At 36.4% G+C, this 5,565-nt stretch overlaps 1 protein-coding gene and 1 pseudogene across 1 annotated transcript in view; both read left to right on the top strand.

Annotated features, from left to right (window-relative positions):
* LOC117173604 overlaps positions 1-5,565 on the top strand; it is a 99,812-nt gene that overhangs the window by 68,418 nt on the left and 25,829 nt on the right. The window lies entirely within an intron of this gene.
* LOC117174009 lies at positions 112-304 on the top strand (annotated as a pseudogene).

Genomic DNA, 5,565 nt, shown 5'->3' with positions numbered 1-5,565 from the left:
TTTCGCTGGAAGCGGGTGCAATTTTTCAGATTAGCACCCGCTCCCGGCGAAATCCTGCGGTTGTCCTTATGACAAATTTTCAATTATATATATATATATATACTTACTTATATACTTACTTGGCGTAGAGGCTACCGTGATCAAAAGGCGGTTCCTCCAGGATGAGGCTCTTCCATTGCACTACGATCGAGCTGACCCTTGGGAATATCCCTATCACCTATCTCACGGTTGTGGGACGTGGTTGTGGCTGAAATTTTACCGCGATTTCGCTGGAAGCGGGTGCAATTTTTCAGATTAGCACCCGCTCCCGGCGAAATTTTAATTATATATATATATAGTGCCTTATATATTCTTTGGACCACCCTAGTATGCACATAATATATACAATTATTATTATTGAGAAGGGCTTAACTCGTTTGTGTAGTCTATGAGTAACCGACGTTTTGGCAAAAGTCTCGTCTGCCCTGTAAACACGGAACAACCCCGGGGCGACCGTCTTCTGCATTTTCCCCGCAAGTGATACAGAATATTTATTTATTTCACACATGTATATCATACGTGTATTTGCGCGTATATAATTTCACTACATCGATATTCGTGTAGCGAATAATCTCAGTTATTCTATCAGCGTTCAATTCTGTACCTATAGCCACACTGATAAAAATAGTACCGTTTATTCAACCATACGATCTTAGGTTGAAAAATAACGAATACATTTATGATAAAGCACGTGTATTTCACTCATAAAGAGTACAAAATGCACTTACTGAAATATGGTAAATACAACTTATTCATATTTGTAGTACAAAACTGTAATATACGTATTGCCATTATATGATATGTGTAATTCTATTAAGCATTTGTCTAATGGGGGTATCTCTAAACTGATGTTGTTTAGCAATACCCTCTGTATGACTGATTTACGCGACTGACTTTGTTTTGTTTACAACAGGCGTATTTCGCTCGCTCCTACACGTCTGTCTCCATAAGCAACAGCAATCGGATGGTCAGAAGAAACATCATGTATAGCTGTATCTATACCAGCAATGAAATAGAATAAATCTAGTCACATTGTTTTATTGTTATTTATTTCTACCCATAGCTAGCGTTACAACGGGTCAAATAATTTATGTGTCTTCTGCATCACAGTAAATCATTAGACTTTGTAGTATATATGCATAAGTAATATTATTATTTATTTACTCTTGCACTTTTGACTACCGTTCTTGATAATTTTTTTTGTGCAAATAAAGTCTTCTCCAAACAGAATTTGATTCCTTTTCGCAATTGGTCGATTGAATGCATCGATTGAAAGTTATTAATTTACATTTTTTGTGTTTCTAATCAAGGCTAAGTTTTCAACACGTAAGTGTATGACTGAAAAAATGGCCGGGAGACCACTGCAAAGATGTTGTTATACATGTGAACAATTATTCATAATACGGCAATTGGCACTCATGGATGGTGATGAAAATATAATCAAACGGCAAATCGCAAACACCAGACGTAATGAGCAAACTCATCCACCTTTCCACTTAAATGTCGATTCCAAATTGTGTATCAACTGTAATAGATCTATTTTGCATAAAATAGCACTAATCGATGCAGATCCAACTTGTCTTTGTTTGAATGTACTAACACAAACAGCAAATGGTATTTGTATGATATGTAATTCTGCAAATAATTTGCACACAATATCGATCGCGTGTAGAGTAAAGGTTTTCATAGAGAAAACTATTTATATCCAAACAAATGTAAGGGCAAGCAAACATTCTTTTGATGAGAATGGTCTCTTTTTAAAGATTCTATTACCTGGTCTAAGGTTCGCAAAGAGGCCGCGTATTATTAAATGATCGGAAATGTCAGAATTTTTAGATCAACCTAGAAAAGTTAGCGCAAATAATGATAGATTTACAGATTAAAACAATTTGTCCGATGACGAATTCCAATGCATCGCACCTGTAACAAAGCAACAGTTTGAAGAACTTTTCACTTATTGTGGGCCGGTGCTGAAGAGTATGGAAAACTTAGATACAAAAGTAAAAAGAATGCATTGACCTTTTTGTGCAAAATGAGACAAGGTTTAAGTGATGACTTTTTAAAAGTCATATTTGAGTACAAACCCCGACAAACTGTGACGTCCGTGATAGATTATATTAGAAAATCTTTATCACAAAGGTTCTTTCAAGATAATAATGTACCTAGATCAATAACAAAGCACGATTAGATATACATAGTACATATACATATATACATAAGAGTTCTAACTATCGTATACTGCGACAGTCTTATTCTGCTCACAAACACAGGCATCTTCTGAAACAAACTCTAGTTGTAGCTCTTGATGTGTATATTTTCGCAATCTTCGGTCCATATTTTCAGATTCTCAAAATAACGATTCTGAAATCCTCATACATGAGCTTCACTGAGATGGAGAGTCATTAAGGGATTGGTTTGAAAATGATGACATTATTTTGGTGGATAGAGGGCACCGTCATGCTGTACCATTTTTACGACATTTAGGCATTGATCATAAAATGCTAGCATTACTTCAACATGGACAGAGCCAACTATCCACCGAAGATGCGAATGAATCGCGTATCATCACGAAAAGTCGGTGGGTATTAGACAGCAGAAATGGCCACCTTTGTTCTGTATTCAAGTTTCTCTCCGACACATTGAATGTACATCATGCAAAAAATATTGACGAGTTTTATCGCATTGCTGGTGCAATATTAACTCGATATCAGCCCGGCATACTCATGCAAGATGCAAATGCCGACCTCGCTCGACAAATCTTACAAATATTGCAGACTCCTATAATGTAGTTCATGCGAGGGTTGAGGTGGACAATTTTCGGATGAGGAATGACCAATGGAGACTATTAGATCACCGTGACATTGCAGACTTCCCCATCTCTGATCTAGAGTACTTAAAGAACTTGACAATAGGTGTTTATCAAGTAAATCTTGCCGCGTGTTACATGCAAGATAAACTAATAAGAGAAAATGATGAAGAACTTCAACTGTATGAACGTGTTCATGAACCAGGTTTCCTGAGAATCAGGATATATTCCAAGTTTAGAAATGCTACAACACATTAAACCTTATTGCATACAGGAATTTTCATGGTGATGGAATGAATCATGCTGATGATGATTCTCATGATCTCATCAGCGGGTATTACTGCACATGTCAGTCTGGTGCATGGACTGTGATGTTAAATTTGAATTAGTAGAAATTTTACTAATTCATTCAGCACACCTAATTTTAATTGATGAACCAGTTATTTTCAGAATTTTACTAATTTTAACAGTAAAAATACCGTAACTGAAGTCAATCAGTTATATCGTAACTGTAGTGAATCAATTATAGACTTAGCATAAATTGTTAGAGGAAAAATTTATTATTAAGATTTTATTTATACTCCAATATTATTTGTAATATTAAAGTATAACCAAAACTTTATTGGAAAATTTTTCCTAGAATATTTATACTTAGTTGATAACAATACACAGGTGTAAAGGTTGTGAAGTACTAATAGTAATTTACAAATTAATTTCACCCATGAATTGATAAAAAGATGTATATCTATGTGTGAATAAAATGTCATGAAGGATAAGTTTACTTTAGAAATTTAAAAATGTTTGAAGCAATTACTATTATGCATATAACAAACAATATTATTTTTTTAACTTGCTAAGTTTATTTTCATTGAACTCCAAAAACTAACTTATATTTCATAAACAAAATTTTAATAAATACAAGTCATATACAATCTTGTTCAGCTTATGATAATTATTAACTTGAATGACTAGAATTAGTTTTAATGTTTATTTTGAATTCCGCGCCAACTGTGCGACACTAACGCAAGTGTAGTAAATCAAGGCGCCCAAATTGGTAGCAGGCGACGTAAACACGTTAAACCATTTTGTTTTCAACAGCTCAGTGAGTTTAAAGCACAATTTTAGTACATTTTAACCAGATTTACAAATCATCTTGATGAAAATTTTAAATTGGACACAAATTGAAAATGTTCTAGATATACGTAAATATGTACGTAAATATATTTGGAAAATAACCTCTTCTAATTAATTGCTTTCTTCAATATCAGTATAACTGATAAAGCAGTTATATCAGTGCAGGTATACTAGGCAGTCTGATAAGTCCCTGAAAAATGAAACACGGAGACGTTTTTTTGGCCAAAGTCGGTTTTATTTTTCAACATACTCTCCTTTTAGGTCGATACAGCGAGTCCAACGATTTTCTAACTTTTTGATACAGTCCGAAAAGTACTCGATCGGAAGGTCTCCAAAATACGCCTCAGTTTCAGCTATGAGCTCCTCATTTGAGTAAAAATGCTTACCGGTGAGCCATCTCTTCAGGTTAGGGAACAAGTAATAGTCGCTGGGGGCCACGTCTGGTGAATACGGTGGCTGAAGGACCAATTCGAAGCCGATTTCATGTAATTTTGCTTGTGCAACTAAGCATGAATGCACAGGCGCATTGTCGTGATGATAAAGCGGTTTTTTCTTCTTCAATTGCGGTCGTTTTTCGGCGATTTCGGTTTTCAATCGGTCCAATAATGATGAATAGTATGCTGCGGTTATGGTTTTACCTTTTTCAAGATAGTCCACGAATATTATGCCATGTGCATCCCAAAATACGGAGGCCATAACCTTTCCGACCCATTGTTGCGTTTTTGGACGTTTCGGAGAACTTTGGCCCGGTGGAACCCACTGTTTTGCCTGTTGCGTTGACTCAAGAGTATAGCAGTGGATCCAGGTTTCACCCATGGTTATGAATCGGCGCAAAAACTCGGTTGGCTTACGCGAAAATAATGCCAAATTCTGCTCGTAAGTTGTCACACGAATTCGTTTTTGGTCCACTGTGAGTAAACGCGGCACCCATCGCGCGCAGAGCTTCTTCATGCCCAAAACTGAATGCACGATATTGCCCACACGTTCCAATGATATGCCTACAACATTAGCTACCTCTCTCAATTTCACTTTGAGATCATTCAACATCATATCATGGATTTTTTCGACATTTTCTGGTGTAGTGACCTCTTTTTGGCGCCCAGATCGTTCAGCATCAACTGTGCTCGTACGGCCACAACGAAACTCGGTAAACCACTTATGAATCGTTCCAGTCGACGGTGCAGAGACCGGGTAATACTTATCCAGCTTGGCCTTGGTCTCGGATATCGTTTTCTTGCGAAGATAGTGTTTGATCAAAACTCGAAACTCAGATTTTTCCATATTAAAAAAAACGCGGAGGTTAGTTGCTTCTCAGTGCTGTAACTTGTAAATGCGTAAACATAAATGGCTGAAGTTTTGACAGGCGTCATTTGAAGGATCAGGCTCGACGAAAATGGTTCACATTAGTGAATACTAATGCCATCTCTTAGAATTTTCAGGTACTTATCAGACTGCCTAGTATATAACTGATTCAATTAGTAATTTTCCTATGGATTTTGGGGCGCTGAATTCAAATTCGGTATCAAAAATCACCCATCACGTCATGGTTGAGCCATAACCTCAAAAAATGACGAAAAATCATGCAC

Source organism: Belonocnema kinseyi, chromosome 5 (assembly GCF_010883055.1).
Source record: "Belonocnema kinseyi isolate 2016_QV_RU_SX_M_011 chromosome 5, B_treatae_v1, whole genome shotgun sequence".
NCBI lineage: Eukaryota > Metazoa > Arthropoda > Insecta > Hymenoptera > Cynipidae > Belonocnema > Belonocnema kinseyi.
The sequence above is the reverse complement of the archived record's forward strand: the minus strand, read 5'-3'. Positions and strand labels throughout refer to the sequence as shown.